At 43.2% G+C, this 13,234-nt stretch overlaps 1 protein-coding gene across 1 annotated transcript in view; it reads left to right on the top strand.

Moving 5' to 3' along the window:
* Nucleotides 1-875, top strand: part of Mbd2 (methyl-CpG binding domain protein 2) — a 61,642-nt gene extending 60,767 nt beyond the window's left edge. The window contains exon 7 of the mRNA XM_060377066.1: nucleotides 406-875. The gene's annotated coding sequence lies outside the window, so the exon portion shown is untranslated. The remainder of the gene's footprint in view (nucleotides 1-405) is intronic.
* The last annotated feature ends 12,359 nt before the right edge of the window (nucleotides 876-13,234 follow it).

Here is a 13,234-nt window from a genome sequence, read left to right as displayed (position 1 = left end):
GTGGTGCACAGTATCATCTTAGTTTGCTGAGCAGGAAGAAGGCTGAAGCCCATCCACAGATGCTGTGAAGTAAAGTCAGTCATTGCAAAGCAGAGGATATCTTATTAAATTGAATTTTCTCAAAATATGTTTGGGTTTGGCTGTGGTCTCTTGGGATATTTTATTTATATGCCCGTGAGTTTCCTTTTTATTCTGTTTTAACCAATCGTAGGCTAGAAATATTATATAAGCAATATATATGATTTTTTGACAGTGAACTGTATAAAAAAAGTCATCAGAATGACTTACTGGAGTGTGAGGGATCCAGTGACTTAGAGTGTTCAGCCATCTCTGTCCATCTCCTCTGCCTCACCAACCTTCAACCTTTCACCTAAGACATCATTGTTCTTTCTTTTGTCTTCACAGGTAACTTTCGACTGACCTTCCCCAAGAGCAAATTGCTAGAAATGGAATTAAAACATTTCCACCGGGTTCTGCCTGTAAGAAAAAGTGTACCTGAGCACATAGAGCTTTTTAATAGCACTAACCAATGCCTTTTTAGATGTATTTTTGATGTATATATCTATTATTCCAAATGATGTTTATTTTGAGTCCTAGGACTTAAAATTAGTCTTTTATAATATCAAGCAGGACCCTTAAGATGAAGTGGAGCTTTTGATGCCAGGTGCAATCTACTGGAAATGTAGCACTTATGTGAGATATTTGTTTCCCCCACAGTTTTAATATAAACAGATCAGGAGTACCAAATAAGTTTCCCAATTAAAGATTATGACTTCACTGTATATAAATAAACAGATTTTTATACTTTATTGAAAGAAGATACCTGTACATTCTTCCATCATCACTGTAAAGACAAATAAATGATTATATTCACAGACTGATTGGGACTTCTTCTGTTAAAGAGCACACGCAATAACAGCCCGCGGGTAGCATTCCTGATCCATGTGCAACTTTGACCTTGGGCCTTAGCTTGGAGATGGAGATGGTGTATTGCAGTGTGCCGGCAGGCTTCTCTTCATGGGGAGTGTGGTCTCACCAGAAGCGTCCCATGGCCTCCTAGAGTACAGTTTTCCTCTCTTCCCGGTGACGAGTATTTTGGATAGTGTTACACAAGTCAGGCTCTGATTTCCCGGCAGATGAGTTAGGTACACCAGGCCTCTGTGGGCACTGCCGGAACAGCACTTGTTTGTCTGGAGTGCTTTCCCCTTCTGATGCCCTCTAGCTGACTCAGTCGGTAGAGCTCGCCTGCTCCTTTCCCACCGCGAGAGGCAGCCTCTGTGAGGTAGAGTCACGAACCAAAGTGTGATGCTTTGCTCACCAGTGCCGTGTCTTCTGGTGCAAGCTCTGAGCCTAGCTTTATTACTACTGAAGTTGATGTTTATTAACTACAGCTGCCATTACATTATTTGGTGAGACTTTAAATTAAGGCATACTCAAATTGATCAGAGCCAAAGACAAGAGGGAGTGGCTATAAGCAAATGAAAGGAAATTATGAACAGTGAAGCCAAAATAATGTTGCTTTGTAGGCATACAGTTTATTATTTATGTATTGGACCTGTGCTGTACATATGTTCATTTTAAATGAACACACATCTAAGTGTGCATGAGTCCTTACATTCAGGACCCAGCACCAAAAAAAGAACAAAACAAAGTTAGACCCAAGGCAGTGTGGGCAAGGTCGTGAGCATCTCTGCCCTGGTCACCTGTGTCCTTATTTACCAGAATCTCTGGCAGCTGGGGCAGTAGGTAGCGCAGGATCACCTAGCCGCGTGGCTGGCCAGGTTCAGGCTGCTGTGGTTTTGCAATGGTCACACTCTGAAAGTACTGCTTGGAATTTCTTATCTGATTAAAATTTTATATCTGAGCCCTGAGCCCCCAATTTTACTGAACCATCCCTGCTGGTGAATAAATGGGCAGATGTGGAGGTCTGAGAGGATTGTTGCCAGAGGATCCCTGCTAGGGGCCCATCAAGTGACTCAGGCTGCGTATCTTGGTGTTAACAGCTCTTAAAGCGCTGGAACTCTCAGAATGGCTTTCCAAAAGTTGTTCTCCCTCCACCCAAAGCCCAGGACTCTCCACTTGTCACTGTAGCTTGGCATCATATGTTATATATTCCTTTTACAGCACAATCCAAAACATGATACAGACTTCTGTACGAAGATCTTCTGAAAACAAACTGACAGTGTACATACTACAAAGCTTTAGTAGTTTTTTCTTGTATGCTTTGCTCAGGTAGAAAACAAAGCCATTTTAAAGTGGTGTCTTAGTGACCTTTACTTGAGGCTGTGATGCTCCTGATATGCCCACAGGACATGTCCAAAATCAAATTCACCATTTTATCACCACAAATCCACCATCATCTTGGATTCTTCTTGGGTCACAGGTGACTTCAGCTGGACAAGGCAGAAATACAGGAATGATGCCGGATGTTGCTCATTACCTTGCTTGTAGCATCTGTCTTTCAGTCCTGTTGGAAGCTCCTAAACACAACCCTCCTGCCCTTCTTTGCACAACCACCAAGTTCACAGGACCTCTTCCCTCCCTCTTCGGGATAGCTTCCTTTTTCTTAGCCGTTCACTGTCCCTTCTTCCTCTCTCTATCCACCCTGCTTTTTTTTTCTCCATAGATATTCCCCAAAGAAGCAGCAGTGATCATGTCCCTTCCCTGCTCAGAACTCCTTCCTTGCCTTTTAAGTGCAGCTTCCAATGTCAGAACACAAAGGTTGCACCTAGAGAGCCTGTGCCTCCTCCTATTCTTGTGTTTTTTGTGACTTGCCAGGGCCTCAGTCTCCTTGAGTTTATTCTTCCTCATTGAAACAGGAATAACAATACCTACCTCAGAGTTGTGAGGGTTCTGTGAGATGCTATTTGGCAGGTGTTTAGTACAGTGCCTGGCTCTTAGTGGGTGCACTCAGGAGAATGCTGTTGCTGTCACCCCTTTTGCTTTCAAGAAGTGTTTGTGGATATCACTGTCTTTGTAGCTTTCAGTGCCCTGTTTCTTTGTAGGGATCTGTATGCAATTTGTTGATTCTTTGTGTCTTTAGTAGAATGTAAGCTCCATGAGAGCAAGGCTATTTCCTGGTACAGACCCAGCACTTAGCCTGTTGTATATAGTCAGGCACATAGGAGGCGCTCAATTTCTGTTTCCAAAAAGAAAAAAAAAAATGAAAGAATGGTCAAAAGGCTCTTCATGATCTCATGGCTGCAGTCCCTCCTGCTCCTGTCCCCATTGCCCTTCACTTGAAGAAAAGCCCGCCACTTGCTCCTTTCAAGTCCCCCTGGGCGCTGGTGTTTGCACACCTGTTGTTCCCTTTGCCTGCTGTCTGCGTGGCAAGTTCCTGGTCACGGGTAAGTGTGAGCTCAGCGGCTACCTCATCTGTGCCGTGGCCCCGTTACTCCAGGCAGATGCTCTGTGCTTGTGCAAGTTCTCTCTGTACTCTGTGAATACCTCTGTGGAGGCAACTTACTGTATTGTAAAAAAAAAAAAAATGTTTTGCATGTCTGTCTCTGGTATTACGTTGTAATCAATGTAAAAGCTAAGCTGGCGTCTTTCCATCTTGCAGCCCCCAGGGGCCTTGAACAATGCCTGCAATGTACTTGTCAGTAAGTATTTGTTGAATGAATTTGTGAGTGAATAAAGACTCATGCAGTTAGAAAACATGTTTTATCAAGACAGAGTGCCCGATGGTTTCCAGGATTTTTGTTTGTTTCCTCTAGAAAGCATTATATAATCTCCTTGAATGTAATATTGTTTAAATTTTAAAAATAATACAAGTTTAATATAGATCTTCATAAATGATTGCAAAAGATGTCAGAAGCTTTGTGGTCTTTCAAATGCTATGGAGTTCAAAATAAATATTTGCACTATTTCCATAGTGAATGCTATGAGGAAATATACAGCAATAAATTTTGAAGCTTTAAAAAACATTTGCGTAAATCACCTTCAATGACTGAATCCATGAAGGATGGCTCTGGCTTCCCAGGCACGAAGGGCCTTACCCTGGTGGCAGGCCGTTCAGAACATCATCTTTCACTACACAGCAGTCGCTTAGTTCTGCAGCTGCTTTGCCTGGGGACACAGAAGACTGCCTGGCAACTCCAGACTCGGAAGAGGCTGTGTGACCTCAGGAGACCCCTGGCTCCCAGCCACCAGCAGGGCTGTCCTGCTCACTGTCACCCCTGGGATGGGTATGTATAAGACCCCCATCCACAGTACATTTCAGTTGTCTCCAGAACCCGCAGGAGGGGACATCTGCCAGTCACATCGGGTGCGCCAAGATGAGCTGCAGGGCAAAGCTGCCTGCCACTTTAGGAAGTGTGGACCTTTGAAGAAAATCAATTTATACACATTATATGCTCTGTGGTAGTAATTGTCTTTTAGTTTAGTTTTTTAAGAGGTGATAAGTAGGATTTTTTTTTTCTTCTTACCGTTATATGGCGTTTTACCACTTAACACTTTGACCACCCTCAGTGTCATCTTTGAATATTTAACTGTGTAGCAGGTGCATACTTTTATTCTCATTTAAGAGTTAAGGAATCTACGACCCAGGCACATGAATGGTTTGTGGAAGTTAACATGGGTAGGGAGTGAATTTGAACACAGCTCTCACCCTGTTCAGGCCTCCAGCTCTCTATGACAGAGAGCAGCAGTGTGTGGGGGTACAGTATGCCTGGTCCTCGAGAGCTAATACTAGGCAGAGGGACTGTGCTGCTGCTGCTTGTGTGACTCCTTTCAGCAGAGGACCCTCGCTGAGAAATCTTTTACAAGGATGATTTCTTACCCAAGCGTAGTTTTCCTATCACAGAATGTAGGGGATTATTTTTTTAGGTAGGGTTTAGGGTTTTATTTCTGATACTCTGTTTTCAGATTTTGCCATTTCTCTTAGTTCTGTAAGCAAGATGTAACTGAACTGTAAGCTCCAATAAAAGTTTTTAAGCTGGGTATAAGGCACGCGCTAACTCACTCACTGAGAGTAGGAATATTTGACTCAACGTTTATCATCATCTCATCCTTTTGGAATTTTCTATGTGAGAGTGTCTTACTGTGCACACATTAGCACATGCTTACAAATACTAGTTGTAAATAAACCCAAGTTTGGGATCCGTGATTTTATTTTTGAGAGGCTATTAAAGCAATTTAAGGTCACTGTTCTCACTAAGAGCTTTCAAGTTTGTTTCTGGAGCTCTGGAGGGTGCCAGTGTGTGGCCATAACATGCAGCCTTTTGTGACTGTGTGTCTTTCTGAGGCCGTTTCCATCACTTCTGTGGATTCTCAGCAGGGAGAGAGCCATCAGTGAGCCATCAAGGGTTGGTCTAGGAACAATCGAGGTTTGGCTAGTGATCTCACTCAGTTCACACAGCCAAAATCATTTGTAGCTTAATTTCTACGGTGTTTGGCGGATGAGTGCTGCACGCATGTCTCGTGTTTTCCCACATGGCGAAATATTTTATGAACGATAGTAATTTCCTCCTAAACAAAACACAACAAAAGGAAACCCAACTAAATTAAAAAACAAACAGATACTAAAAAGCCCCAGGTGATTTTATAGGGTTGGAATTGCTTTTTGGGAGAGTTACCTTGAGTTTTGTTGACTGGGTGTATACTTCTTTTGCTGAGAGAGAGAGAGAGAGAGAGAGAGAGAGAGAGAGAGAGACAGAGACCTGGAGTCAGGGTTGTACATCTATCATTTAGGGAGCTGTCGGAGTGAAAAGACTTTAGTCCTAACAGCTTGTGTGAAAATGGAGATGCTGGAAATGGAAAGAAAACTTACTAACCAACACGTGGTAGAATGTGCAGCTGATGATGGGAATTTCTTAATTTTTCAGAATCAAATTATTATTAGTTCCTGTGTGTGTGTGTGTGTGTGCATGCGCGCACAACCACACCTAATCAAGAAGCTATGTATAATTGGTACCAACTTGCAAAGAAAAACATTTGTTTTCTTCAGTGAAGCCTTACTGAACATCCTAAGTTAACCACACTGCAGGGTTGGCCCCATGTCCGCTGGTAGAGCCACAGAACGAACTCTGTGGTATTTTTGTATACTTTTTGTCTCCAATTTCTTTGTTGGGTATTTTTTTTTTTGCTTGTGTATTTTGGTATCAATTTTTTTTAAGGGATGTGTATGTGTGCCTGTTTCTTTTTTTGCTTGGGTTATTTTTTTTAAATTTAGTTAAAAAAAATTTTTTTTTTCAAGACAAGGTTTTTCTGTGTAGTCTTGGCTGTGCTCTTTGTCTATTTTTTAAATCGAGAAAGAGTGTGGAGCTGGGTGGGTGAGGAAGTAGGGAGGACCTGGGAAGAACTGGGGGAGGAAAAATGCATGGTCAAACGTACTGTGTGAAAAACATTTTTTTTTTCCAGTAAAAAAGTCAAGTTCGTGTGTACATGTTTGTGTGTTTTCAGGCACCTATGTTTCTGGGTGATTATCATGGTGTACTTGTGGAGGTCAGAGGACAACTTTTTTCAGTTCCGTTCTTTGCTTCCATAATGCAATCTGGGAGTTGAATTCAGGTCATAAGTCTTGTTCGGCTGAAACTTTTCCTGGTGGCCTTTCTTCCATCTTGTAAAGCCCCTTCTTTCCCTCCTCTGTCTGCACTACTTTTAGGGTCACTTACTATAATGTTGAACATGAGGAAACCACATCATTGCGGATATGACTGTAAGAGAAAAGCACTAATATGACTAGAATGTTTTCACTGCTGTGAGAAGGGGAAGGATTAGTCACCAACACTGAGACACAAACACCAGAAAGAAACAGTATCACTCTGAGTTTAAACAAAACAAAACAAAACAAAACAACTCAGCTTCCTGGCACTCAGTCAGTGAACTGTCTCTGTGTCAGTTTCCCACCAATGTGACAAGATAGCTGAGATGGCAGTTTACAAGCTAGAGGGATTTGCTTTGACTTGCCTTCTTGCTCCCAGGGGTCTCAGTTTTTGGGCCTCTGTTGTTGGAATATAGGACAACTGGTGAGGAGCTTGCCTACTTCATAATGGCTGGGAAGAGAAGGGGGGCAAGATTCAGAGGTCCCCTTCAGGGTGACATCCCCAGAGACCTGAGCTTTACCTGTAGGCTTTGAAATGTCCCACCTGCAGCCATAGCACTCCAGGCTGGTGAGTGTACAGATTTACTGTTTACTGTACAGATTTGGGGAGGACCAAACTGTAATCAAACTTCATCAAATCTTTGTTCTTCTGATGTTTTAGAAACTTAAAAATCCTTATAATTTGTTGCCGTATTCTTAACCTCAATAGACAAGAGGAAACTCCAGTGTTGAAGAAGGAAGAGAATTCTTGCTACTCGGAGATTTTCCCAATTGAGAATTTTGGAGATTTGGAGAAGAAAAATGCAAACATAACAACTGAGGGGTTTTAAAACACATGATTGCTTAGTACTCGTTCATTCAAATGCACTCAACTACACTTAGTTCCTATTCCTAAAGAAACAACAAAAACTTCTCATTTTTTCTGTGTGACCAAAAAGAAGACAAGAGCACAGGCCAGCAGGAACCTGTCTCCTCAGTGATCTTAGGTCTTTGCACCAATCCTAACAATATTTCCCATACTGTTTGCTAAGTAACTGTTGCTTGAATGCACGCTTTTAGGTTTTCTTAGGAAAACAAGCACCAACTGTCACGTGACAGTTTAGGGTTGAACTCTATCACTGGGAAGCTTCTAATTGTCACGGCTGCTGCTCATAGGCAGGGCCTTGTTAAGCCCGTCCTGGACTGCTTCAGTGACCTGTCCGCACTTCTGCCTCCAATGTTTCCTTCTCTTTCTTTCCTATTCCTTCCTTCTCTTCTTTTGTGGGGTGGGAGGGTGTTGAGACAGTTTCTCTGTGTAGCCTTGGCTGTCCTGGAATTTGTAAACCAAGCTTGCTGTGAACTCACAGAGATCTACTTTCCTCTGTGTCCCAGATGCCAGGAATAAAGGCCTGAACCCACCCCCCATCCTCCTCCTTTTCTAGCCTTCATCCCATTCTGTGTTTTGCCACCACATCTTTCTCATATGCTCTTTACATTGTCTACTCTCCTGGCTCATCTTAGAGTGTTTATCCTTTTGTGCCATCACTGAATTCCTCAAACACCTTGCCTGGACCCCCTCTTCCTTCTGTCTCACTGGCTAGAACAGGGTAAGACATCCACTGCTAGTCACCGAGAAAGGGGTTTGGAATTACCCTGATGGCTGAGATTAATCATGGGTGTGATATGGCGGTTGGAGAGTCGACCACAACACCTGTTTCCATCATCTCTCTTGAGCGACTTAACTGTTCTTCTGTGCCACATTTTCCCCGACGCTTGTGCTTCCATATTTCAGCATTTATTTCTACATGTACCTCTCTTTCTGCAGTCTGTCCAAGCCCTATGTTTTCATTAATCCCAAGGGCACTGTGTTTCTTTTCAAATGGCTTGTGCCTCTCTCTCTTTCCCATCAAGTGTGCCTGATACATTGTATATGACTACATTTTGCCAGATCTCCAAGTGTTTCTGTGTGAAATACACTGTAAATTCCTCTAGGACTTGGCATTTGAAATCTTGAAAGTACAGGCCTGCGTAAGAGCATCTTCACTTCGTCACTGACTGCAAGTCCAAGGAATTTTCCAAAGCCAGCTCAAGCTGAGAGTTAATTGTGCTGATTGAAAATACTCCGCTAAAGAACGATCATGTTCATGGTTGCAATGTATCACTGAGAGTGAGTACAGATTGACACCCACCAAAGAGACACACAGAAGGAGCATCTGTGAGGGTTTGGGGGCCCTTCACCATCCTCTGTGAGAATCACTGCTCACTCGGTGTACAGGAGCGATCCACACGGGACAGTGTGAATTAGGAGAGGTCACATGAGCTGTGGTGTGCAGTGTGTTCTCACTGGGGCTTCACTGTGTTAGCCTCATTGATTGATGGACCTATCGTTTGTGTGGTTGAAATTTGTCCCGAGGTTGACTGTTATCATGTGACTCAGACCCACCATAAGCCAGGTAGTTTGTCTTTTCTCAAGTGACCAAGACTATACACTGTTACTCCAAGGTATAGCTGGCTTGTTCTAAAAGTCATTGTGATCAGGCTCTACAGCCTCTCCCAAAATTCATTGGACAAGAGCTAGGATCACTCCCCCCACAACAACACTCTTTTTGGGCAAGGCACATTTTAGTTAATTAATTAAATTATTTCAATTTATTCACTTTATATCCCGGCTGTAGCCCTCCTCTCCTCCCAGTTCCACTATCACTTCCTCTTTCCCCCCTATGCCTCTACCCTAGTCCACTGATAGGGGAGGTCCTCCCCTTCTATCTGACCCTAGCCTGTCAGGTTTCATCAGGACTGGCTGCGCCATCTTCCTCTGTGTCCTGGTAAGGCTGCTTTCCCCAGGGGGAGGTGATCAAAGAGCAAGGCACATTTTTAGACTGCATATTTTGTGATAAAAATTTTGGTAGCAGATGCTAACTTGACTGTTCTTAGGAGCTTCAGTAGGATTCTGATGATAATCGAATTAATATTTATATATTAATCCTCACAGTGATCACATAAAAAACAAGGGTAATTTGCTCTTTCATCACAAATTATATCAGATTCATACGCAATCATTTTTTTATTAATCTGGAACAAATGAATGGCTTTATAATAAATGTCAAGGCCCGATTATCTTGCACACACTTAACCCCCTGGTAAAAAGCAGCAAGGACACCATTTAACTTCAGCAGTAATACTTAATTCTCACAGTGATTAAAAACACAGGTATTTCCTATTTCACACCATTTAAATCCACACATTTTCCATATTTTATTAGCACTTTCTTCATTCTAATTTTAGGACTACTTAGATAAGGGCATCAGGACAGGAAGACAGATGTTCACATGTGTTATTTTTATGGGGAAGCCTGAGGTTCTGAAGTCAGCATAAAAGTCAGAATCAATCTCTTTCTTCCCCTCTCTCCTTCTTCTCCTTATCTCTTGCCCTACAAAATTCTCTAACTTTCTTCAAAACATATAAAAGAGTTTGGCATCTAAGCTATAAAATATTTCTAAATTTTAGTCTAAAATAATGATTCTTAATCTATGGCACATGCTTCCTTTTCTGAGGGGAGCTTGGGCAACACCCATTATTATTACAGTTGGGGAAGAAGGGTGAGTCTGTCTATTGCCCCATCGAGTGGACACAGGCCAGACATGCTGCTGAGAATTCTAGAATGCCTGGGGACAGCCTAATCAATGTTAGTTAGGATGAAACCCTGTTCCAGAGAGAGTGCTACAAGGAAATGCCTGAGCGTCTTATTTCATTTTCATGAATGTTAATCTCTGGAGGTTTGTAGGGGTATGTGAGCGCAGAGTGCTCAAATCCCTCTGCACACCTAAGGGGCAAAATACCATTCTGACTTTAAAAATGTGTATCTATGTTTAAAGTTCATAGACTATAAAATCCAGGGGGTGGATTTTATAGTCTGAGTCCTGAGCGCTGAGTAGTTATTTGCTCACCACTGGAACTGCATATGGCTGTTCACCCCACTCCAGACACTCGCTCACACTATGTTGGCTACCTATTTCCTACTTCATGGACTAGTCCAACTTCCTGTTTATGCTCCCCACCCCATTTCATTATTTCATTCAAATGAAATCAGGCTGTGTACACACACACACACACACACACACACACACACACACACTTAGCTTTTTTAACTCATCATGATATATTTGAAAATAATTAGCGTGTTAGAAGTTCACTTTATTCATCTATTAAAGGTCATTACTATACTCTGTCTTATCATACCTAACGTTAATGCATTCTAGAAGATTCCCGTCATGTTCAGGGGATCAAACAAAGGACAAGCGGATGTTCTGCAGAGCTCCATATTCAGTGTAAGTCAAATACACACCTAGGCAAGTTAACCGTTCTACATTGCTAGTATTGCATTCATTTGCCTTAATTTATGCTGAGGATTGTGTGGGAGAAGTCAAAAACAGGAACTAACTCTGTAAACAAAATACACAGCAAAGCCTCATGGTCAGGGGCGATCAGGAAGCTGTCATCCGGTGACTGAGTGAAAGGGCTTCGTGACGGGTCCATTTGCACATAGGTAGACTGTGCCTGAACCGAATTTCGGTTAAACATCCAGAGAAGAGCCGCTCCAGCACTCTGGAAGAGTATGACTGGAGCATTCTGCAGAGGCCGCTGCACAGAGTGTGGCTGGGGAGGGCAGGGAGGCGACGGGCATGCTGGTGACCCACAAGCCTCAGGGGTCCTCTTCCTCTCCCAAGCCTTTCCATCTGCACTGCCCTTCCTCCTGTACTCATCTCAGATTCTTCCTAGTTCTGTTCTCCTCAAACACGACAATCTTCGTAATGCTTAAAATCCTTTCTCCATTAAAGTCTGATTGTCTCTCACCTTGGTCTGGACCTTAGATCTGGGCATTGATTACAGTCATTTGGGGAAGGGGATAGGTGTCACCCCAGTTTTCTTTCTATTGCTTTGATGAACACCATGTCCAAATGCAAGTTGGGGAGGAAATGGTTTATGCTTTATTTCAGTATATAGGTTATATAGTCCATCATCAAACGAAGCCTAGCTTCGAACTAAGAACTAGCTAAGAACTCAAGTCAGGAGCCTGGAGCGAAGACCACAGTGGAATGCTGCTTGCTTGCTTGTTTGTTTACTGCTCAGTAGCTGTTTGTACATCCCGGGACTACTTGCTTAGGGATGGCACTGTTCACAGTTGCCTAGACATTTCCTTGCAGACATGGCCACAGGTCAGTTCAGTCAGGGCAATCTCCTAGCTACCCACTCCACTCTCCACTCACTCTACCAATCTCCACTCACCCACCAAATGGCTTTGGGCTATGTCAAGGTGATGGTTATAACTACGTGGAACAATGTTTTGTGTGATCTCATTCCTACCCAATCCTGCCCTGCCTCATTTCCATATGACTGTAATGACAATCATTTCTTTATCCCCCAAACTTCTTTCTATGAGTCAGGGTCTTATATTGTCCAGGATGACCTGGACATCCCGAACAACAGGAGCTTACAATTAATCCTTCCTCCTGCTTTGTCTCCACAATGCCAAGAATAGTCCCCCAATCACCCCAAGTTCTCAGCCCAGAGAAGACCGAACTGTTCAGTAAGCAGGTGTTTGAATTTTTGAGTGAGTGTCAATCAGATATCCTCAAAAAGCCTTGTCTCAGACTTTGAGTTGCTTTGGATAAAATAAACACGTCATAAAAGTACAAGCAGTGCATGATAATCTTGACTCCTTAAATGATAGAGATAAAATGTCAGCTCTCGATTTTTAGGGGCAGAGAGGGAAAGGGGTAACAGGGAGTCATGCTTAATACAGGTAAAGTAGGAGCCTGGGAAGATAAATGAGTCTGTGGGCAGAGGTGGCAGTTGCTGCTACAGTTGGGAGAGAGAGTCCTCCTCAGGGCAAATGTTAAGAAGCTTCGTGCCCCAAGGAATGTTATTCAGAAGTGGCAGAAGCATTAACTTGTGGGGCTTAGCAGAGGCTTGTGTCACTGGGAGGAGGCTCTTAAAGGCGATGGTGAAAACGCACTGGCAGGTTTTGTGTGTTAACTTGACATAAACTGGAGTCATCGGAAAGGAAGGAGCCTTAGTTGAGGAATGCCTCCATGAGGTCCAGCTGTAAGGAATTTTTTTTCAATTGGTGATCAGTGGAAGAGGGCCCAGCCCATGGTGGGTGGTGCCATTACTGGGCTGGTGGTTCTCAGTTCCATAAGAAAGGAGGCTGAGCAAGCCATGAGAAGCAGGGCAGTAAGCAACATTCCTCCCTGGCCTTTGCATCAGCTCCTGCCTCCAGGATCCCGCCCTCTTTGAGTTCCTGCCCTGACTTCCTTCAGTGATGAACAGTAATATGGAAGCATAAGCCAAAACCAAACGAAAACCAAACAAAAACTCCTCCCCAACTTGTGTTTTGGTCATGGTGTTTTGTTACAGCAAAGAAAACCCTAGGTAAGACAGGGAGCCATCCTCCTCTCTGTTTCTCAGTACGGTAAAGGGCCAGCTTGCTTTGCCAGGTATTTCCTGCCTTGCTGGATTGTCTTACTGTAAATACAAAGCAACAGAGTCAAATGGCTGTGGACTGAGACTCTGAACCATGAGCCAGAAGCTTTCTCTTTCGAAGCTGACTTATCTCAGTCATTTGTCACCAACACAGCTGTACACCGCCGGGACTGTACCTATGCCTGATGAAGTGTGTGCACCTATGTGATTAAAACAATGACTTTGTTT

The sequence above is a fragment of the Meriones unguiculatus genome, chromosome 2 (genome assembly GCF_030254825.1).
Source record: "Meriones unguiculatus strain TT.TT164.6M chromosome 2, Bangor_MerUng_6.1, whole genome shotgun sequence".
NCBI classification, from domain to species: domain Eukaryota; kingdom Metazoa; phylum Chordata; class Mammalia; order Rodentia; family Muridae; genus Meriones; species Meriones unguiculatus.
Note: the sequence above shows the minus strand (reverse complement) of the source record. Positions and strands in the feature narration are given on the sequence as shown.